The sequence below is a fragment of the Pristiophorus japonicus genome, chromosome 9 (genome assembly GCF_044704955.1).
Source record: "Pristiophorus japonicus isolate sPriJap1 chromosome 9, sPriJap1.hap1, whole genome shotgun sequence".
NCBI lineage: Eukaryota > Metazoa > Chordata > Chondrichthyes > Pristiophoridae > Pristiophorus > Pristiophorus japonicus.
The window spans coordinates 40725472-40750189 of record NC_091985.1 but is presented as its reverse complement, the minus strand read 5'-3'; the positions used below and the strand labels follow the sequence as shown (position 1 = coordinate 40750189).

Here is a 24718-nt window from a genome sequence, read left to right as displayed (position 1 = left end):
TTGAGGGTGAGGATGTAGTGTCTCAAATGAGCGTACTATGCTTAAACAAAGGGGACTACAGTGGGATGAGGGCAGAGTTGGCTAAAGTAGACTGGAAACACAGACTAAACGGTGGCACAATTGAGGAACAGTGGAGGACTTTTAAGGAGCTCTTTCATAGTGCTCAACAAAAATATATTCCAGTGTAAAAGAAGGGCGGTAAGAGAAGGGATAACCAGCCGTGGATAACCAAGGAAATAAAGGAGAGTATCAAATTAAAAACCAATGCGTATAAGGTGGCCAAGGTTAGTGGGAAAATAGAAGATTGGTAAAATTTTAAACGACAGCAAAGAATGACTAAGAAAGCAATAAAGAAAGGAAAGTTAGATTACGAAGGTAAACTTGCGCAAAACATAAAAACGGATAGTAAAAGCTTTTACAGATATATAAAACAGAAAAGAGTGACTAAAGTAAATGTTGGTCCCTTAGAAGATGAGAAGAGGGATTTAATAATGGGAAATGTGGAAATGGCTGAGACCTTAAACAATTATTTTGCTTCAGTCTTCATAGTGGAAGACACAAAAACCATGCCAAAAATTGCTGGTCACAGGAATGTGGGAAGCGAGGACCTTGAGACAATCACTATCACTAGGGGGGTAGTGCTGGACAGGCTAATGGGACTCAAGGTAGACAAGTCCCCTGGTCCTGATGAAATGTATCCCAGGGTATTAAAAGAGATGGCGGAAGTTATAGCAGATGCATTCGTTATAATCTACCAAAATTCTCTGGACTCTGGGGAGGTACCAGCGGATTGGAAATCAGCTAATGTAACGCCTCTGTTTAAAAAAGGGGGCAGACAAAAAGCAGGTAACTATAGGCCGGTTAGTTTAACATCTGTAGTGGGGAAAATGCTTGAAATTATCATTAAGGAAGAAATAGCGGGACATCTAGATAGGAATAGTGCAATCAAACAGACGCAGCATGGATTCATGAAGGGGAAATCATGTTTAACTAATTTACTGGAATTCTTTGAGGATATAACGGGCATGGTGGATAGAGGTGTACCGATGGATGTGGTGTATTTAGATTTTCAAAAGGCATTCGATAAGGTGCCACACGAAAGATTACTGCAGAAGATAAAGGTACGCGGAGTCAGAGGAAATGTATTAGCATGGATAGAGAATTGGCTGGCGAACAGAAAGCAGAGAGTCGGAATAAATGGGTCCTTTTCGGGTTGGAAATCTATGGTTAGTGGTGTGCCACAGGGATCGGTGCTGGGACCACAACTGTTTACAATATACATAGATGACCTGGAAGAGGGGACAGAGTGTAGTGTAACTAAAATTTGCAGATGACACAAAGATTAGTGGGAAAGCGGGTTGTGTAGAGGACACAGAGAGGCTGCAAAGAGATTTAGATAGGTTAAGCGAATGGGCTAAGGTTTGGCAGATGGAATACAATGTCGGAAAGTGTGAGGTCATCCACCTTGGGAAAAAAAACAGTAAAAGGGAATATTATTTGAATGGGGAGAAATTGCAACATGCTGCGGTGCAGAGGGACCTGGGGGTCCTTGTGCATGAATCCCAAAAAGTTAGTTTGCAGATGCAGCAGGTAATCAGAAAGGCGAATGGAATGTTGGCCTTCATTGCGAGAGGGATGGAGTACAAAAGCAGGGAGGTCCTTCTGCAACTGAATAGGGTATTGGTGAGGTCGCACCTGGAGTACTGCGTGCAGTTTTGGTCACCTTACTTAAGGAAGGATATACTGGCTTTGGAGGGGGTACAGAGATGATTCACTAGGATACCGGAGATGAGGGGTTTACCTTATGATGATAGATTGAGTAGACTGGGTCTTTACTCGTTGGAGTTCAGAAGGATGAGGGGTGATCTTATAGAAACATTTAAAATAACGAAAGAGATAGACAAGATAGAGGCAGAGAGGTTGTTTCCACTAGTCAGGGAGACTAGAACTTGGGGACACAGCCTCAAAATACAGGGGAGCCAATTTAAAACCGAATTGAGAAGGAATTTCTTCTCCCAGAGGGTTGTGAATCTGTGGAATTCTTTGCCCAAGGAAGCAGTTGAGGCTAGCTCATTGAATGTATTCAAGTCACAGATAGATAGATGTTTAACCAATAAGGGAATTAAGGGTTACGGGGAGCGGGCGGGTAAGTGGAGCTGAGTCCACGGCCAAATCAGCCATGATCTTGTTGAATTGCGGAGCAGGCTCGAGGGGCTAGATGGCCTACTCCTGTTCCTAATTCTTATGTTCTTATGTTCTCCTGGCTGGTGACCTTTGCTGCGACTGTGCTTAGCTCCTTCCGCTAGAATGAAAAATGCTGACTGGATTCTATGATGGCTGACAGCAATCCTGGGCTCCCAAAGTTCTGAGCTCCTTTACCCCAGCACTCCCGCCATCACAAGTGACATGCCCGGGGCAGTAATAGCACAGCTGCATTATCAACACCATCATGTAGCAAATTAAGTCTTGCTGAAATACATTGATGTGTAACAAACAGCCATCGCTGCTGTAATAATGTGTGTCTAATGTGGCTGACCTCCCTCCGATTGATGAAAAAGTAAAGGCATGCAGCTTCAGGAGTCAGGGGAAGGAACTAGGTTAACATTTGTCACTCAGTAACCTTGCTGATCCTCCTCTGTATTTCTACATGCAATGTGGAGTCTGGATTATAAATCACAACTTGTCTATAAATCATTGAAACATTTGCACCCTCATATAAGCGAACTAAATATGCGACTTGCACCTTAAAATCTGGAGATATCTGAAAGTGCAGCACATAATTAATTTACTTTTGAAATTGAGTGACTGTTATTGAGTCGGCAAATTTACCAGCCACAGTGTGTCAACAATGTCACACACATGCCAAGGAGATGAATAATCAGTTGATCTGTTTTTGGTGGCTTTGATTAAGGGAATAATATTGGCTGGGATACTGGGAACACTCACTCCTCTTCTGCGAACTGTGCCATGGGATATTGAATATCCAGCTGAATCACCATAACAATGGTCTGTCTAACGCCTAACCTCACAAGAACAGGGTATCACATGTATTGGACCTATACGTCGGTCTTTATGGTCCATTTTTTTGAGATAAGGTGGGTAAGTATTTCTACATGCACCGTAGAGTCTGGGTTATAAACCACAACAATTAAAATAATATTGGATATTAATGGTGATTTTTGTTCCACTGGTACATGTTCAGAATAAGCATATAGTTGCGTGCCAGATAGTAAAATGCTGGGCTCTGTATCAATTGAAGAGTTAAAAACCACAGGCAAATAATTCAAAGTGTCATCCATGTTATGCAGCAAATCTGACAGATTGATATAATTATAAAGGATTTTTTTTGTTGCAGTGTGTTATGAAGATTAAAATTATACAGTTGCCTAAGGGATTCTCAGTTCAGATGAATGATAGAACAATACAATTTTGTTATTATTAATAGAAAGGCTTGCTTTCCTAAGCTACCACAACACTATTTGCAAACCCAGTACTGTGTCTAGTTTTGTTTTACCTGAGTACTGATGATTTCTACTTGCCTGAAGCCTGTGTGCCAATTTGAATCACTAATGATGGTGCATATGGAAACGCCCATAGTATAGAATGTTCCACCTTCCCAGCTAATGGAGGGGTCCGACAAATTTAAATACTCAAATGATATAACATGTCAAACCCAGCCCAGAGTGTAAGTCTGCTCACCCTGCTGGTGAATCTGAGTGAAATGGATTCAGACATTTTCAGCCTTGCTCTTACTGCACATAAACCAACAACACAAAGCTTCCAGTAACTGGTGATTTCACTCAAGAGGGACTCCGAGGATGGTTGCTGATGGACGCAGCACACCAGTGTAATATATGTGCTTTGACTCTTGGATTGAGGTAAATTGTTGGGATGGTGTACGAAAAACCCCACTCAATTGGTGGCACTTTCACTTCTGAGTCAGGAGGTTGTGGGTTCAAGCCCCACTCCAGACCACAATCCACACGAGTGCTAGGGGACCTAGGGTTGAGTCTCCAGGAATGAAAGATTGATCTCCTGGAAATTGCTGTGAGCAAACCCGAGAGAAAAGTACATCGGGGCATTAAAAAAATTGAGATTCCTTTTCATTTTCCATGAACGCTTGTATTGATTGGTTATATAAAGATTGAAGATGACAGAAAAGGTTGTTTTACTGGGCGGTGCAGGCTGGAAGAGGGATGTCATGTGATGCAACCTCCAGGAATATGTCCAACCAGAGTTGGCAACCCTATCAGGGGCCCTTTACTTCGTGTCCAGACTGGAACCTCCTGCCGCCAGACATTCCACTCCTGCCTGTTGGCCATGTTATTTTATCAGTAAATTTACAAACTTTGCCGATTATATTTAACTTAGAATCACAGAATAATATGGCACAAAAGGAGGCCATTCACCCTATCGTGCTTGTGCTGGCTCTTTTGATAGAGCGAACCAATTAGTCTATGGTCTATCCCCGTAGCCCTGCAAATCTTTCCCCTTCAAATACTGAATTTTGAAAGTTACTGTTAAATCTACTTCCATTATCCTTTCAGGTAGTGCATTCCAGATCGCAACAACTTGACATCATTAACTTATCAATTTTAACCTAAAGGTCAGGCGGGATACGGGCGGGGGCGGGTCAGAAGCTCATTTTAACACCCCCGCTCGATTTTTACTCTCCACTGACTTCAATTCCCCCCAATGCCCATCTGGTTAGGCTGAATTCAACTCTAAAGTCCCACTATAATCAAATTGATGAGGAAAAAAACTGTGGGCACATTATAGTATCTCCAGAACAGCAACATTCCTCTCCGTCGACTAGAACTAGACTGGCTCATCAAATGTGGAGAGCAACACTGAGAAAAATGACAGGAAACTTACCAATAATTTGATTGACAAGTCTTGCTACATTAAGCTGTAGCAACATAACCTGGTCCTGGAACATTTATTATATATCGAGCTGCCTGACGTGATATGTCTTATAAAAGCTGAAAAATAACAAGAAAATACATCATTTGATTTAGCTTGTCATTAGAACCAAAATAACAACTTTGAAGATACTATTTGAATACAGGTTGAACCTCCCTTATCCAGAACTCCCTTATCCGGAACCATCCCTCATCCAGAACCATTCCCGGCCATCGGGTGGCGCATGAGCAGAACTCCGACATGAACAAATTGAAGTCCTTCCTCGCTGCCGACTCCCGCAATCGCTGGCCTGACCCTGCGATCCACCGCACCCCCATGATCTCTCTGCCGCACTCCCAGCCCCAAGCCAGCCAGCCCCGATATTCCCTTGCTCAGTACCTGTACCATCCAATTCAACGTGACCACTCCTTGTCCAGAAAAATCCCTTATCCAGAACAGGCCAGATCCCGAGGGTTCCGGACAAGGGAGGTTCGACCTGTACTAGCATATACACACAATACTTTTACATCATATTCCCCTGAGCACTATTTTATCACCTTCATTAAAATAGCAGACACAGAAATATTATTTGAACCTATTAAGTAATTGCATTATCATATCAGCAACATTGATTTTTGGTTAAAATGATTTAAAATAATTTATGTTTTCCATATACTGGATAGCATGGGTTTTGAATTGCCACAAATCCATTAGAAAAGCAGTTAATGCGAGATGTGAGGGAAATTGACTGCTAAATGTCCTTTAACAAAAAAAACATTATTTTTTTCACTTCAGAACTAGTTTTGGGTTTACAAGCATGTTACTATTTTCTATTTGATTGAAGAAAAAAACTAGAGAAACATTTACTGAAAGCAATGAGCAATGTTTGGCTTTAAATCGGCAAACTCCTTTCGCAGCAAACGTAAGTCGTCTAAGGGTACTTTGAAACAATAAAGTAATTTTAATGAACTGTGTTGAACTAGAGCCCAAATCCAAAATTGGGAAAAGGGCCCCCCACGATTTTCAGACCATTAACTTGAAAATTTAGAAAGTCTTGGGAAATGCAAAGCCCAATTCTTGGCATGCACTCCTGGTAGACTGGGCCCCAGACCAGGAGCAAGGATTTATAAAATTACCCCTTACAAGTTTTGGATTGGTGTAAAGCATTTTCGTTTTCACATCGCTTAACAAGGCCTGACCTGCGTCTAGAGCCCCCTCCACTCGCGTGTCAGCTGGGGCCCTGACTCCAGGCCCTGGCTGCATTGACGTTCTGACTGCAGTGTTGATGTGAAGCAAAACCACTGCACACCAATGCTACAGTTTTGTAGGGTAAATACATCCTAATCTACACACAATGGGGCAGATTTTCATCTGATTCTGTTCATTAAATGTGTCTACACCATAGAATCGTAGAATGGTTACAGCACAGAAGGAGGCCATTCAGCCCGTCGAGCCTGCACCAGCTCTCTGCAGGAGCATTTCAGATAGTTCGACTCCCCCGCCCTTTCCCCGTAGCCCTAAACTATTCCAGCATCATTAATGTGTGCTGGATAGGCAAATGAGAAAAGATTTTGATATCAGGTCCATAAGTATGCCACGGTTTGGATACAGGGATTGGACTACAAATTCTCCCAAGAAATTGACACCGTTCTTTCCCCATTTGGAGATAACATTTTTGTTGGCACCAAAATTAATGGTACAGTTCACCCAAAGGAATCTTTTAGAGGAATAGATAAAATTCTCTTTGGTAAGGTTGAAGATTGCCCACTCTGCTGATACCCGGCTTTCTGTGGTCAGGTCCAGTAGAAGGGTAGGGCAGTGTTACAAGTTTAGAGTCTTGACTTAGATGTACTCTCAGTACAGCCGTGCTAGTTACTCCTGTAAGCGATCTGAGCATCTTATGTTTGTGGGTGTCCCCAGTCTTAATTGCTACAACTCATGAGAAGACTTCAGCAGCTACTTGGTCTAGTTACTAAGTTTTTGATGCTCCACAGGCCTCTGATCTCAGTGCCCTATAACCCAGGGGACTGGCACTAAATGGCCATCAGCACCATTGGTGCCAAAATCCCATTGTCCACCTCTGTCACTATTTGCAATCCCAGTCTTCCCCTCAGTCTATAATTTACAGCCTTTTGGTTTTATAATTTGCAATTCAGGCCTAAGGACAAAGGAGCAAAACCTCATCCAGGATTGCAAGTTAAAAAAATAAGCTTTAAATCTTTCAGCCTACAGGATTGTTGTCTCAAACTTCAGGGATAAGTTAGTAATTGTTCCCACAGGGCCCATAAGGAAAGGAGTTTATGAAGAATATTTGCTGAATAACTGCTAATGAAAATATAAAATGTCTTCCTGGACCTGTACACAATTTCCCCAAAAAATAGTCCAAGAACATTGACAACCTGGGCCATTTATATTCCCACAAGCATTTGTCTCTTGTAGCTTCACATTGACCGAATGCCCCAGGGCGGTTTTCAATCTTAAGTGCATCTTGCAAATAATGCTGATGGGATTCCCATGGGATTTATTGTGAGAATTCCAACAACAAGGTTCCTTTTTGTCATGGTTCAAAAATCATTTCCATTCAGCAACCACTCTCGCTTAGAAGAGCACAGAACATTAACTCCTGGCGGGAAGCTGGTGGGAGTGGACAGGAAACCCAATGGGAGCCGGAGGCATGATGGAATTTAACTGCGATTAGGCAGTGGAGGAAAGGATGTTCCAAACGTGGCCCTCATCCTGATGGCCACCTTTGTGTGCGGCTGCATCACGCTGTGCACCGACTCCCGGTACGCAAACACCAAGTGTCACTACGTGCTGAGGTTCTACCTGTCCCCGGTGTTGCGAAGGATGGGTCTGGCCACACTGCCGCGAAACGCCCCCACCAGTTGCATCATGCCTGAACACCTGTCCTTCGTGGAAAAGTTTTTCAGAAAAAACCCCTTTGACCACAAGGCAATAGAGCAGTGGTCGGCACGCAAGGTCCTGGACGCCCTACGAAAGAAGGAGAGGGTGGACCCTGTCGGGTGGTTCCCCGAGCAAACTGTCAAATTCGTCTGGCAGAACGTCTCATCACCAGAGCTTTCACACAAGCACCAAGACGTAGCTTGGTTGGCGGTGAGGAGGGCCCTACCCGTCAGATCCTTCGTGCACAGCTGGGGTTTCAGAGACACGGCACTCTGCCCCCGAGTTGGCTGTAGTGCGGATGAGACAGTCATCCATCTCCTTTGGGATTGCCCTTTGCAAGGCAGGTCTGGAAGGTGATGCAGTGGTTGCTGTCGAGGTTCATCCCAAGCAGCTCCGTAACACAGGACTCTGTGCTCTACGGGCTGTTCCCAGGAACGCACACCGAGACAGACATCATCTGCTGCTGGAGGGTCATCAACTTGGTGAAAGACGCACTTTGGTCTTGCCGAAACTTGCTGGTCTTCCAGAGCAAGGAGAAGTCCACGTCTGCGTGTTGCAGACTGGCGCAATCCAAGATCCAGGAGTACGGGCTGAGGGACGCACTAAAAATTGGTGCAGTCGCATCAAAGGCACGGTGGGGAGGAGCCACAGTTTAAAGCCCTTCCGCCACGGTAAACCCAGGGGCTGGAATCAGTATAAAACTCCCCCCGGGCTGTACTTGTAAACTTTTTGTATACATAGAGCACCATGATCTGAAAAAACCTACGTAGTGCCATGTATAATGCAAGTTCTGTTTAGTAATGTATGTTGAAAAGAAATGTAACTGTACCCTCATCCATTCCATGTACCGTATAGTGCCACTAGTAAATTAGTTTGATGACTGTATTACAGTGTATCCTGGATTGTACTGAAATGTACCTTGAAATGTAAAGCAAGCAAATGAATTGAACGGAACTGCCGTCAGCATCCAAACGTATTGCAAGGAATTGCTGACCACATCCAAATGTACTGAACTGTCTACCAATGTATTGTGCAAATTTTTTATATATGAATAAAGTATATTTTGAAATTTTAAAAAAAAACTGCGATTAGACACTTTACAACCTTCTGGACTCAAGATTGAGTTTAACAATTTCGGATTAGAACCACGGCTTCCATATTTTTGGACAGTGGGTGCTGGTAATGGTCCTGCTGTTCATTTAATCGCTCCTGTCTTCCACTCCATCACAGATCTTTCTTTTTGTATTTGCCTCCATTCCCCCCACCACCCCCTCCCCACTGCCCTTTTACCTGCCTCTGCACTCCCTTAAAGCCTGTTACATCTGGAGCATTTTCCAATTCTGCCGAAAGGTCACGGGTCCGAAACGTTAACTCTGTTTCTCTCTCCACACATGCTGCCTGACCTGTACACCGTTTCCAGCATTTTCTGCTTATATCGCAGATTTTAACTGTCTGGTGTGAATCTCGCCGTGGTCAGCTGCTCGCAGGTTCCCAGCGGAAAGCGCCAGCTGCGCGAAAATCGGGCGGCCTGGAGCTCGCCTGCCGACAGCGGAACAAGGCCGCCAGCAGAAAGGTCGGTTCAGGACAAGGAGGTGTTTGCAGGATCTTGCGGCTGGGCAAGGAGGAGCCTGCCTGGGCCAGCAGAGGTCCCTGACTTTCCTTGTGGGGCCCGGAGGGGGCCATCTCGAGGCCTAATCGCAGTTAAATTCCAACATACCTCCGGCTCCCACTGGGTTTCCTGTCCACTCCCACCAGCTTCCCGCCAGGAGTTAATGTTCTGTGTTCTTCTAAGCGGGAGTGGTTGCCGAATGGAAACGATTTTTGAACCATGACAAAAAGGAACCTTGTTGTTGGAACTTACCAATGGAGGCCTCATTGGCTTCCCAACAGGTTCATTTAGTGGGCTGGCCATGGCAGCATCCCACTCCGAAGTCAGTTAAAATTCCCTCGGGGCCCTTATAGCTCATGGGATCCTGACTTGCATTTATGAATGAAATTTCCGTTGGCCCCATTGCACATTAAAGCACAAAGTGTTCATACAGATACAATTTGCCAAGCTCTCTTGCCCTCTCTAATTCTTGCTTGTTGACAAGCTGAAAGATAATATTAGAGCTGATAACAGACAAGGATGCCAAAGATATTCCTTCAAGTGAGAGCTGGATCTGTTTCTGGCTGGGGTGGAGATCATCTTGTTCAAAAGGTCGGTACTGCATAGAATTATCAGGACCAGAGTGATCGCCTGGACTAGTTTCAATCGCTAAGGGGCATCAGAGAGGAATTTCCCAGAATGTTTTTCCCAAATTGGCCTAGGCTATTTGTTTTTTTCCTGTCTTTCTCAGGAGGTCACATGGCCTTTGGGTGGGGTAGGCAGTGTACATATTGTGATACACAGGGTATCACAATTGTGTGGGTCATCCTGGATGGATCAGGGAGAGGGAGTCTTTTCCTGTCCGTCATTGTTCGTCTGATATACGTACATGTTAAAACCAGTGGAGCATGTTGACCCTATAGAAACATAGAAACATAGAAAATAGGAGCAGTAGTAGGCCATTCGGCCCTTCGAGCCTGCACCGCCATTCAATATGATCAAGGCTGATCCTCTATCTCAACACCATATTCCCGCTTTCTCCCCATACCCCTTGATGCCTTTTGTGTCTAGAAATCTATCTATCTCCTATGGAGTGGAGGGTAGCCAATGTAACCCCACTTTTTAAAAAAGGAGGGAGAGAGAAAACAGGGAATTATAGACCGGTCAGCCTGACATCGGTAGTGGGTAAAATGATGGAATCAATTATTAAGGATGTCATAGCAGTGCATTTGGAAAGAGGTAATATGATAGGTCCAAGTCAGCATGGATTTGTGAAAGGGAAATCATGCTTGACAAATCTTCTGGAATTTTTTGAGGATGTTTCCAGTAGAGTGGACAAGGGAGAACCAGTTGATGTGGTATATTTGGACTTTCAGAAGGCTTTCGACAAGATCCCACACAAGAGATTAATGTGCAAAGTTAAAGCACATGGGATTGGGGGTAGTGTGCTGACATGGATTGAGAACTGGTTGTCAGACAGGAAGCAAAGAGTAGGAGTAAATGGGGACTTTTCAGAATAGCAGGCAGTGACTAGTGGGGTACCGCAAGGTTCTGTGCTGGGGCCCCAGCTGTTTACACTGTACATTAATGATTTAGACGAGGGGATTAAATGTAGTATCTCCAAATTTGCGGATGACACTAAGTTGGGTGGCAGTGTGAGCTGCGAGGAGGATGTTATGAGGCTGCAGAGCGACTTGGATAGGTTAGGTGAGTGGGCAAATGCATGGCAGATGAAGTATAATGTGGATAAATATGAGGTTATCCACTTTGGTGGTAAAAACAGAGAGACAGACTATTATCTGAATGGTGACAGATTAGGGAAAGGGGAGGTGCAGCGAGACCTGGGTGTCATGGTACATCAGTCATTGAAGGTTGGCATGCAGGTACAGCAGGTGGTTAAGAAAGCAAATGGCATGTTGGCCTTCATAGCGAGGGGATTTGAGTACAGGGGCAGGGAGGTGTTGCTACAATTGTACAGGGCCGTGGTGAGGCCACACCTGGAGTATTGTGTACAGTTTTGGTCTCCTAACCTGAGGAAGGACATTCTTGCTATTGAGGGAGTGCAGCGAAGGTTCACCAGACTGATTCCCGGGATGGCGGGACTGACCTATCAAGAAAGACTGGATCAACTGGGCTTGTATTCACTGGAGTTCAGAAGAATGAGAGGGGACTTCATAGAAACGTTTAAAATTCTGACGTGGTTAGACAGGTTAGATGCAGGAAGAATGTTCCCAATGTTGGGGAAGTCCAGAACCAGGGGACACAGTCTAAGGATAAGGGGTAAGCCATTTAGGACCGAGATGAGGAGAAACTTCTTCACCCAGAGAGTGGTGAACCTGTGGAATTCTCTACCACAGAAAGTTGTTGAGGCCAATTCACTAAATATATTCAAAAAGGAGTTAGATGAAGTCCTTACTACTAGGGGGATCAAGGGGTATGGCGAGAAAGCAGGAATGGGGTACTGAAGTTGCATGTTCAGCCATGAACTCATTGAATGGCGGTGCAGGCTAGAAGGGCCGAATGGCCTACTCCTGCACCTATTTTCTATGTTTCTATGTTTCTATGTTAAATATATGTAGTGACTTGGCCTTCACAGCCTTCTGATGTAGAGAATTCCACAGGTTCACCACCCTCTGAGTGAAGACATTAGTCCTCATCTCCGTCCTAAATTTCCTACCCCGTATCCTGAGATTGTGACCTCTTGTTCTAGACTTTCCAGTCAGGGGAAACATCCTCCCTGCATCCAGTCTGTCCAACCCAGCCAGAATTTTATACGTTTCAATGAGATCCCCTCTCATTCTTCTAAACTCGAGTTAATACAAGCCAAGTCGACCCAATCTCTCCTCATACTATATAATACTATAATCAATAATAGTCATTGCGGCTGTTTTCCAGTGGAAAAACTCTACTTAAGGGTTGCTGGCGATGTTCCTTATAAAGTGGGTGGACGCGCAGCTCTCTGCCGGTCCCGTACATCCCAGGACCGGCTTTGACAATGTAAAGTTTGCGGATCGCGAAAATGTGAATGGGCCGTGCAGCCCCTTAAAGCACACCCCCCAAAAAAAGTCAGAGGTGTAATATATTTATGCTTGGGGTCACCAGACAGCAGAGGGCGTCACTTTCGGATGTCATGCAGGCAATACAGCAAGTCGGATCTTGTACTTATCCGAGGCGGAATAAAAGAGATCTGGTACACACCTGAGGCAGTTGATAATAACAGGACTCTTGTGTTACTACAAGAGGGAATATTCGTGTGGAATCCTCATCCAGCGATGTGGCTGTGTGAAATCTGAGGCTTGCTCCAATATGAATTTTCGAAGTTTTTCTATGACAGAATCATCTTCAAGAGACATCTGTCACCACCCATTATAAGATAGCTGGTTACTGAATCTAACGTGCTGACCACACAACCGAGATGAGGAAATAAAACAGAAAACTCTGCCCTCTGGTCAGCTAAGTAAGCACACTTTATATGTGTGTGGCTAACGATTGGCGCCGGGCTATTTGACCATGGAGTGCAGTGCGGTAGAGGTGGAAGTTCAACTCACTGAAACAGTTATTCTGGACGTTGCACCGAATGCTTTATTGCACGTCATGATAACTGTCATGTATGTAACCACAATGTAACACCACTGTATTACTGTATACACTCAACCTAGATGCACACCTTGACCACAAGGGGCGAACTTGTGGGAGACACTCCTTACCTGATCACACAGATATAAAAAGGGAGGTCCCATGCAGGGTCATCGTCTTTGGAGTCCTGTGAATAAAGAGTTAAGGTCACAGAGTGACCTTGTCCCCAGAATGTGCCTCGTGTGGTTTCATGCTGTAGAGTAAGAGCTTTACATTGGCGACGAGAAACGGGTGCTGTGTTGGGAAAGACAGGGCCGATTTTGTCGAGAGGCTTCAGCAAAGCTTCGTTACGACAAGCGAAGGGCTCATCTTTTGACCAGCTGCGGACCAAAGACTTACGCGCTCATGAAGGACTTACTAACACCCAAAACGCCGGCGGACAAAACCTTTGAAGAACTTAGCAAATTGATCAGGGAGCACCTCAAACCGACGAGTAGCATACATATGGCCTGACACAGATTCTACATCCACCGACGTTGTGAAGGACAGAGCATACCGGACTTCGTAGCGGACCTCCGGCGTTTGGCCAGCCTCTGTAAGTTCACAGACGCCTGCAGGGGGGAGATGCTAAGGGACTTCTTTATCGAGGGCATCGGTCATGTGGGAATTTTCCGCAAATTAATTGAGACCAAGGATTTGACCTTGGAAGCGGCGGCGTTGATAGCTTAAACTTTCATGGTGGGGGAGGAAGAGACAAAAATAATATACGCACGCAATTCTGCCTCTAACACGCCGATGGATCAGGGAGTCAACATCATCAATGCGACTCAGAGCCCCGCAGGCAGGCAGGGACAGTCCGACACTCCCAAGGCAGCAATAGACTCCAGAGTAGGACTTCAACAGAGACAATGGCCGGCTGAACGGACATTCACTCCATCACAGTGGACAATGCGGCCCGGGATGGGGCCATTGACACCCACTAATAGGGTACTTAAGAGCAGTCAAAGGGACAGTCAGCGCGGAATGCCCGGTCATAGTCCCTTTGTTCCCAACAATGGAAACTTTAACGCATGCTGGAGGTGTGGGGGAATACACCCAGCTAGATCTTGCAGATTTCAACAGTTTGTCTGCAGGACCTGCAATCTCAGTGGCCACTTAGCTCGAATGTGCAGGAAGTCTGCAACCAGACTATTATATGAGGCGGATGGATCAGAAGAGGGTTCTTTGAGGCAGGATGACTTTTGGGGCAAATTGATGGATGCCGAGGTTCAGTGGTTCCATGTGGCGAATATACACAGTTCATACACCAAAACGCCACCAATGATGATGAGGGTTTTATTAAATGGTATCCCAGTATGCATGGAGCTGGACACTGGGGTCAGCCAGTCACTCATGGGAGTTCAGCAATTTGAGAAGCTATGGCCACTTAAACCCAGTAGACCCAAATTAGCACGTGTTGAGACACAATTACGGACTTACACTCAAGAAATCATTCCGGTGCTAGGCAGTGCAATGTTGGCTGTCACACACAATGGGTTAGTGAATCGGCTGCCGCTCTGGATTGTCCCGGGCAATGGTCCTGCACTGTTGGGGAGGAGCTGGTTCGCCGAGATGAACTGGAAATGGAGAGATGTTCACGCAATGTCATCTGTGGAGCGAAGTTCGTCCTACAACAATTCGATTCACTATTCCAACCTGGCGTCGGGACTTTCAAAGGCACTAAAGTAGTGATACACATCACCTCAGATGCCAGGCCAGTGCACCACAAAGCCAGAGCGGTGCCATATGTGATGCGGGAAAAGATCAAGAGCAAATTGGACTGGCTGTTGAGAGAGGGCATCATCTCGTCTATTGAATTCAGCGACTGGGCAAGCCCCATTATTCCCGTCCTAAAAGCGGATGGTTCTGTCAGGATCTGTGGCGACTACAAGGTCACCATCAATCGGGTGTCCTTACAAGATCAATACCTGCTCCCGAGAGCGGAGGACCTCTTCGCCACGCTGGCAGGCGGCAAGCTGTTCACCAAGTTGGACCTCACTTCAGCCTATATGACCCAGGAACTGGCTGACAAATCTAACCTACTGACCACCATCACCACGCACAAGGGACTGTTCGTTTATAACAGGTGCCCGTTTGGCATTCGATCAGCGGCTGCGATTTTTCAACGAAACATGGAAAGCCTGCTTAAATCCATTCCTGGAACGATCGTATTCCAGGACGACATTCTCATCACGGGTCAAAACACTGAGGAACACCTCCACAACCTGGAGGAGGTGCTACGCCGACTGGACCGGGTAGGCCTGCGACTCAAGAAGTCTAAATGTGTGTTCTTAGCTCCTGAGGTTGAGTTTCTGGGCAGGAGGGTTGCTGCAGATGGGATTTGGCCCACCGAATCCAAAACAGAGGCGATTTGCCGAGCACCCAGACCCTGCAACACGGCGGAGTTGCATTCATTCCTGGGACTGTTGAACTATTTCGTGAAACTTTCTGCCGAACTTGAGCACGTTGTTGGAGCCACTACATGTTGTCCTGTGTAAGGGTTGCGATTGGTCTTGGGGGGACTGTCAGGAACGGGCTTTTGATCAGGCGCGAAATCTACTTTGTTCAAACAAGTTGTTGACCCTGTACGCCCCCTGTAAAAAACTGGTTCTGACATGTGATGCATCGTCCTATGGGGTTGGGTGCATGTTGCAACAGGGCAATGCTGAGGGTCAACTACAACCTATGGCTTATGCCTCCAGGTCGCTCTCTCAAGCAGAACGGGGATATGGGATGGTCGAGAAGGAAGTGCTTGCATGTGTCTATGGTGTAAAAAAAATGCACCAGTACCTCTTTGGTATGAAGTTTGAATTAGAGACGGACCACAAGCCATTAACATCCCTGTTGTCAGACAGCAAGGCTGTCAATGCCAACGCAACAGCTCGCATACAGCGACGGGTTCTCATGTTGGCTGTTTATGACTACTCCATCCGGCACCAGCCCGGCACTGAAAATTGCACCGACGTGCTCAGCAGGCTTCCACTGGCCACCACTGAGGGGGCAGCGGAGCAAAGCGCTGAGATGGTCATGGCTGTCGATGCCTTTGACAGCGCAGGCTCCCCCATCACAGCCCGCAAGATCAAAATCTGGACAAACAGAGATCCCCTCCTAGCCCTGATTAAGAAATGTGTCCTGATTGGGGATTGGGCGCCCGCACACGGAGCATGCCCTGAGGAGGTCAGACCGTTCCACAGACGGATGGATGAGCTCTCCATCCAAGCCGACTGCCTACTATCGGGTAGCAAGGTAGTTATGCCCCAGAAGGGCAGGGAGACATTCATCAGGGAACTCCACAGCGAGCACCCAGGCATTGTGCTGATGAAGGCCATTGCCCGGCCACACGTTTGGTGGCCTGGAATTGATTCAGACCTGGAACACTGTGTTCGCAGGTGCACGATGTGTGCCCAGCTGGGTAATGCCCCCAGGGAGGCTCCGCTCAGCCCGTGGCCCTGGCCCACCAGGCCATGGTCACACATTCATGTTGACTACGTGGGCCCGTTCATGGGAAAGATATTCCTTATTGTGGTAGATACGTATTTGAAATGGATCGAGTGCATCATTCTGAATTCATGCACGTCATCCACCACCGTGGAAAGTCTACGTGCAATCTTTGCAACCCATGGCTTGCTGACATCCTGGTTAGTGATAATGGTCCATGTTTCAGAAGCTACGAATTCCGAGAGTTTATGTCGGGCAATGGCATCAACCACGTCAGGACTGCACCGTTCAAGCCGGCCTCCAATGGCCAGGTGGAACGTGCGGTCCAAATCATTAAGCAAGGTATGCTCAGGATTCAAGGACCCTCGTGTCTCCTGCTGGCCTATAGATCCCGCCCGCAGAGCTACGAATGAAACGGACACTCAAAACTCAGTTGTCCCTCATTCACCCAGTCCTGACCGACATAGTTGAGAGCAAGCGCAAGTCACAAAACGAGTACCATGACCGTAATTCGAGGGGGAGATGTATAGAAATAAATGATCCTATATTTGTCCTCAATCACGCCATGGAGCCCAAATGGCTTGAGGGCACTGTAATTGACAAAGAGGGGAATAGGATCATCGTGGTAAAACTCAACAATGGTCAGAAATGCCGTAAACATCTGGACCAAGTAAAATAAAGGTTCATCATCGACACGGAGGAACCTGAAGATGGAGATCACAACACCGCCAGTGAACGAGCAACAAGAGCAATCAGAAGAATGCACAGTCCCTGCGGTCAGTCCGGACAGGCCGGAATCAGCACAAGTGACAGACACTCACGTCAGCGTCCAACAACCAGAACCCCAACTCGGTGCTCCACGAGGGAGCGTAGACCACCTGAAAGACTAAACCTATGATCCCAATAAGACTCTGGGGGGGATGTGATGTCATGTATGTAGCCACAATGTAACACCACTATATTACTGTATACACTCAACCTAGATGCACACCTTGACCACAAGGGGCAAACTTGTGGGAGACACTCCTTACCTGATCACACAGATATAAAAAGAGAGGTCCCACGCAGGGTCATCGTCTTTGGAGTCCTGTGAATAAAGAGTTAAGGTCACAGAGTGACCTTGTCCCCAGAATGTGGTTTCATACTGTAGAGTAAGGACTTTACAATAACCATGACAAACTCATCATCTTTTATCTCATCTCCACCCAACAATGACGTGTGTGTGTGTGAAACTAATGCAATGGCATATTAGTCAACCCTGTCCTCGAATGTTTATACACTTCGGATAGATGTTGCTAATACTGTGATATATATTTCTGCACAGAAACCAGGCACTTCCGATAATATCTAATTAACTGCATCATTGCACGGGATAGCATCCATTGATTTTGAATGCCCTATAAAGAATGTTTCTGGTACAGATAACGTAGAGTTTGAGGGCTTTTTAAATTTCTCTCACCAGTTTTCTCTCCTGCGCCTCTCCTGAAGGCACTATGGGGGCAAAATTGCACCGTGCCCCTGATTGGCTAGTTCAGGGCTGGTTCTTTCTCCGCCGAGCGCAGAAGTCCCGCTCTGGCCGTTGAATTTGGCATACCGCCCCTCAAAGGAAACGGAGCGCAATTTTGGGCACTCCACTTTCTTTGGGGGAGGTTACTGGGCACTATTGGGCCACTGAGGGAAGCTTCAACGCCCCTTCTCTTCGCTTAAATGGGTGGGCCATTTCACACTCTGCAAGGCTTCTGATGGCCTCCACTACGTCTTCTATGAGGCTGGGACCACCTTCATGAGTCATCTGTCGTGACCCATAAAAGATAGCCGGTTACCAAACCCACTTGCTGTGCACCAGTGGCCACCTACGTTCATCTGCATGCACTGTCAGTGAGTCTCTGAAGTCTATTCAACTGAGGCAGCAACACTGCTGAGCTTACCTAACATCCACGCTACACTCGCAGACAGGTCGTCATCACAAGTGACAATCTGTCTGATTTTCCTTCACCTAACCCAAGGGCGCTGCGACTAATTGGAATGTTGATTCCACTTTAGCTGAATTCAGCCAACCTGGCAGTGCCAGGGTATACACCGGGGTCTTCCTGGTCTCTATGGTCTCAGACAAACTGTATACTCTAGTTGCGCCTTTTACGGTGGTGTGATTTGAGTATTACCAGTTGTGAATTGGCTTGTATTGTGAGCAATTGAGGATATGGTTTCTATTACCTTTTCACCAGTGTATGCTCTTTATTTACTAAGAGGTAGATAGGTGTGTGTGTGTGTCTGTGTGTGTGTCTGTGTGTGCGTGCGTGTATTGAGCGGGGAGAGAAGGTGCAGGGCTGGAATGGTTTCTCCTAAAGTTTTCCAATGAATTTTTAAAGCCTGCTAAATGAGGGAATAGCATTTATTTTCAAAATAGCTCCAAAAGAGTTATCCTTCTGGAGATTGTGTGAGAAAAGAAGAAGCTGGTGTGATTTCCCTAAGTCTATCACTGTGGGTGCAGGGACTCTCAAACTACGTGGATTCAAAGAGCTTGTACAGTGACCACCTGGGTATGCAATCAACAGCTAATGTCCCACAGCTTCAACACAGGCAGCCATAACATGCTATAAAATGAAAAAAAAAAGAAAAACTTGCATTTATATAGTGTCCTTCATGACCACCGGATATCCCAAAGCGTTTAGGTGAGTGGGCAAATGCATGGCAGATGAAGTATAATGTGAGGTTATCCACTTTGGTGGTAAAAACAGAGAGACAGACTATTATCTGAATGGTGACAGATTAGGAAAAGGGAAGGTGCAACGAGACCTGGGTGTCATGGTACATCAGTCATTGAAGGTTGGCATGCAGGTACAGCAGGCGGTTAAGAAAGCAAATGGCATGTTGGCCTTCATAGCGAGGGGATTTGAGTACAGGGGCAGGGAGGTGTTACTACAGTTGTACAGGGCCTTGGTGAGGCCTCACCTGGAGTATTGTGTACAGTTTTGGTCTCCTAACTTGAGAAAGGACATTCTTGCTATTGAGGGAGTGCAGCGAAGGTTCACCACACTGATTCCCAGGATGGTGGGACTGACCTATCAAGAAAGACTGGATCAACTGGGCTTGTATTCACTAGAGTTCAGAAGAATGAGAGGGGATCTCATAGAAACGTTTACAATTCTGACGGGTTTGGACAGGTTAGATGTAGGAAGAATGTTCCCAATGTTGGGGAAGTCCAGAACCAGGGGTCACAGTCTGAGGATAAGGGGTAAGCCATTTAGGACCGAGATGAGGAGAAACTTCTTCACCCGGAGAGTGGTGAACCTGTGGAATCCTCTACCACAGAAAGTTGTTGAGGCCAGTTCACTAAATATATTCAAAAAGGAGTTAGATGTAGTCCTCAATAGTAGGGGGATCAAGGGGTATGGCGAGAAAGCAGGAATGGGGTACTGAAGTTGCATGTTCAGCCATGAACTCATTGAATGGTGGTGCAGGCTCGAAGGGCCGAATGGCCTACTCCTGCACCTATTTTCTATGTTTCTATGTTTCTTACAGCCAATGAAGTACTCTTTGTAGTGTAGTCACTGTTGTAATGCAGGAAACGTGGCAGCTGATTTGCGCACAAGCAAGCTGCCACAAACAGCAATGTGATAATGACTCGATAATGTGTTTTTGTGATGTTGATTGAAGGATAAATATTGTCCAGGTCACCAGGGATAACTCTGCTACTCTTCTTCAAAATCATGCCATGGGATCTTTTATGTCCATCTGAGAGAGCAGACAGGGCCTCGGTTTAACGTTTCATTCAAAAGATGGCATCTCTGACAGTGCAGCACTCCCTCAGTACTGCTGTGGAGTGGGGCATGAACCCACAACCTTCTGATTCAGAGGCAAGCGTGCTACCAACTGAGCCACAGATGAGTTGTATAGTCACACAATACATTTATGTACTATTCCATTTTATACAACGTTAAATTTAAAACAAAAATACAATCACAATTAATTTTTACACCTAGTGTCAGTGTCAAACATCTTGGGTACAAATGTGCTTGAAGCTCACTATACCCCGTCCAACTCACAGTCATTCATCTCAACCTGTTCTATGTTTTTATACTTATGTTCTATGTTCTTATAATACGGGGAGCCAATTTAAAACCGAGTTGAGAAGGAATTTCTTCTCCCAGAGGGTTGTGAATCTGTGGAATTCTCTGCCCAAGGAAGCAGTTGAGGCTAGCTCATTGAATGTATTCAAATCACATATAGATAGATTTTTAACCAATAAGGGAATTAAGGGTTATGGGGAGCGGGCGGGTAAGTGGAGCTGAGTCCACGGCCAGATCAGCCATGATCTTGTTGAATGGCGGAGCAGGCTCGAGGGGCTAGATGGCCTACTCCTGTTCCTAATTCTTATGTTATGTTTTTATGTTCTTATGTTCTTATAACCTCAGAAGAGCACCCCATTGTGGCAGTGGTATGGATTTTTCATTGCATTTCTTGTTAGTTCAATTTTCAATCCATCAGTCTTGGCTGGATTTTAATCCAGGTCTCAGAAGTGAAAGAACAGTGTGCACTTTACAACCTAGTTGTCCTCCTTGCTCCTTTTACTTTATTGTCTAGTGAAATGGTCCTTTCTGTTCTCAGTCCAATTCCTAATAGGAGCCGTGACTGGAACAGATCATAGTTTACAATAATGATACTTTTTATACAGAGGAAATGTCTCAGATTCTCAAACTGCCAAACAAGAAAGGAATATAATCTTTTGTTTTATTTATTATGTTTCTATTAAGTAGACAGCTGACTCATTCAAGTCTTTGAGCATTGACTCTATTTGCTCTCTCCAAATAAATAGCGTTGAAGGTTTTAACTTTCATGACACTGCTTGGCACATGGACAATGCCTGAGTGCCAAATAACTCACTCCAGATTGTTCAGTTCTGCACTAAGATAAAATGAAAAGCTACCAAGATTACAAATCCTATCTTTCTTTCGTAACCTTCCTCTCTTTATCCTCTTAGGTAATTCTGTGCCACACTCCATTTTCTGCCCAAGAGGACACGCAGGAGACCTGTTTCCAGAACTCTGCCAAGCCACTTATGTAAGCAGGACACTTGGGTGTGTAAGCATGGCATGGATTGAATCATTATCTGCTTTTCCTTGTGTGGGAAGCACATTTCCTATACAGATAGCCCTAAAATCCAGATATCACTATGTGTGGATCACTGGATGCACACTTGAGGTTCATCATTTTGCATCACAGCACGTTGGTACACAAGCACACAGTACAACCAGACAGCCCTAAGATTAATGTCTTTGTTAAAAATTATAAACATGTTCCAAGGCTCCATACAATAATTATTTCAAAAACTGGCACTAAAAATGTATAAAAAATATTAATTTCTGCATTTGTTATAGGGCGGGTTTGAAAGCTAGGATGCTCAGTGCTTGAAATTTATGCTTCATTTATGGAGGCATGTCTTCCAGCGCTTGTGACACCAAGTGGTGTTTGCAGAGGCCTGACACCATTCAACTCTCAGTGGTTAGTTGGCAGATTGAAACCAAGTCAAGATGGAGAAACTTAGGGCTGCTGAACGAGGCAGTCAGCTCTCAGAGGTGTGAACTTTTTAAGATCAGTTTTTTAAGACTGGAATAAACCTGTGCGATGTGGGAATTGCTGTGCTCCAGATCAACTGCTGTGCTGTGGTTACCGTTAAGGGGCCGTTTATGGGCAGCAACACGTGAAGGCATGAGACTTTGTGGCAGGAGCAGAAGTCTCGCCTCTCACGAGAAATTGGGGTTACCGCCCCTGAAAGGAAGTGAAGTGCAAAATAACGTGCTCCATTTCCTTTCTAGGGCACTAGCGGAGCGGACGGGTCGGGAGCGGGGCACAGCGCTGTGCATTGGGCCATGTAGCACTGCCGCGTAGGAGGGGCCCTTGCCTGAATTAAAGGGAAGGACCCAAGCTGCAAACTCCGCATTTTAAAACTGGGCCTACTTGGAGCACCGGGGAGCGAGGTTGCCGTGCCAACAGGCCGGCACTAAAGCAGAGTGCCGGGCTGACCAATCGCAGAATGGACCCTGCATTCAAAGTGTCCACGGGGCGCACCAAAACATTGGCAAAATTATTTTTTTTAAACCAATGCACCTCCCCTTTAACTTTCGCCCCTTGAGTGGCCGGCTGCCCGGTTCACGTCCCCTGAAGCTATCGCTGGCATCACCCAGTTTAGAGTCCGGGGCGCTGCGCACAGTGATGATGTCGTCATCGACAGCTTGGAGGAGTGGGGCGCTACAGGTTGCCACCGTCGCTAAACTCCAACAGAATTTAGTGGGAGTTTTTAGCATCGCCGCACCTGGGCAAAAAGTCATCTGCGACCTGTTAGTGCCCCCGGGGGCACGAACGAGAGGCACAAATGACCCGAATTTCTAGGGCTTACTGTTTATCTTTTGGGTAAGAACATGTTGATTTGTTTTAGCTTAGCATTTGTCTGAAGGGCATCATAGACTTATAAAACATCTGTACAGCTGTGCTATACTGACTAGATTTACGTCTTTTGAGCTATGAGCCTGAAACCATGAATCTGTTGAGGTGTTGCGAGATATCAAAGCTTTCGGTCGCCTGAGGAGGAGAGTGTTCGAGGATCAGGCTCTCAAATCTGGCACCAAGCTTATTGCCTACAGGGCTGTAGTGATACCTGCCCTCCTGTATGGCTCAGAGACATGGACCATGTACAGCAAACACCTCAAGTTGTTGAAGAAATACCACCAACGATGTCTCCTCAAGATCCTGCAAATCCCCTGGGAGGACAGGCACACCAACATCAGTGGCCTCATCCAGGCTAACATCCCCAGCATCGAAGCACTGACCACACTCGACCAGCTCTGTTGGGTGGGCCACATTGTCCGCATGCCTGACACAAGATTCCCAAAGCAAGCGTTCTACTCGGAACTCCTACAAGGCAAGTGAGCCCCAGGTGGGCAAAGAAACATAGAAACATAGAAAATAGGTGCAGGAGCAGGCCATTCAGCCCTTCTAGCCTGCACCGCCATTCAATGAGTTCATGGCTGAACATGAAACTTCAGTACCCCCTTCCTGCTTTCTCGCCATAACCCTTGATCCCCCGAGTAGTAAGGACTTCATCTAACTCCCTTTTGAATATATTTAGTGAATTGGCCTCAACTACTTTCTGTGGCAGAGAATTCCACAGGTTCACCACTCTCTGGGTGAAGAAGTTTCTCCTCATCTCGGTCCTAAATGGCTTACCCCTTATCCTCAGACTGTGACCCCTGGTTCTGGACTTCCCCAACATTGGGAACATTCTTTCTGTATCTAACCTGTCTAAACCCGTCAGAATTTTAAACGTTTCTATGAGGTCCCCTCTCATTCTTCTGAACTCCAGTGAATACAAGCCCAGTTAATCCAATCTTTCTTGATAGGTCAGTCCCGCCATCCCGGGAATCAGTCTGGTGAACCTTCGCTGCACTCCCTCAATAGCAAGAATGTCCTTCCTCAAGTTAGGAGACCAAAACTGTACACAATACTCCAGGTGTGGCCTCACCAAGGCCCTGTACAACTGTAGCAACACCTCCCTGCCCCTGTACTCAAATCCCCTCGCTATGAAGGCCAACATGCCATTTGCTTTCTTAACCGCCTGCTGTACCTGCATGCCAACCTTCAATGACTGATGTACCATGACACCCAGGTCTCGTTGCACCTTCCCTTTTCCTAATCTGTCACCATTCAGATAATAGTCTGTCTCTCTGTTTTTACCACCAAAGTGGATAACCTCACATTTATCCACATTATACTTCATCTGCCATGCATTTGCCCACTCACCTAACCTATCCAAGTCACTCTGCAGCCTAATAGCATCCTCCTCGCAGCTCACACTGCCACCCAACTTAGTATCATCCGCAAATTTGGAGATACTGCATTTAATCCCCTCGTCTAAATCATTAATGTACAATGTAAACAGCTGGGGCCCCAGCACAGAACCTTGCGGTACCCCACTAGTCACTGCCTGCCATTCTGAAAAGTACCCATTTACTCCTACTCTTTGCTTCCTGTCTGACAACCAGTTCTCAATCCACGTCAGCACACTACCCCCAATCCCATGTGCTTTAACGGAAACGTTTCAAGGGCACCCTTAAAGCCTCCTTGATAAAGTGCTGCCAAACAATAATTTTATAAACCAGACGTATGATGATTCTTAGTGGAGTTAACTGATCCTGTCGTTGGACCTCCACAGCACTGCTTGGCCTTGGATGTTGTTTTGGAATTGTGAAGCATTAAAGCCATTTGAAAAGTTTC

At 46.0% G+C, this 24718-nt stretch overlaps 1 protein-coding gene across 4 annotated transcripts in view; it reads right to left on the bottom strand.

The window, feature by feature from the left end:
- LOC139272593 (muscarinic acetylcholine receptor M3-like) overlaps positions 1-24718 on the bottom strand; it is a 362361-nt gene that overhangs the window by 157224 nt on the left and 180419 nt on the right. For 3 of the 4 annotated variants that reach the window (XR_011594895.1, XM_070888664.1, XM_070888665.1), the window contains exon 3: positions 4876-4982. The gene's annotated coding sequence lies outside the window, so the exon portion shown is untranslated. Of the gene's footprint in view, positions 1-4875; positions 4983-17478; positions 17535-24718 lie in introns of all 4 variants that reach the window. The other variant, XM_070888666.1, reaches the window with a different exon arrangement.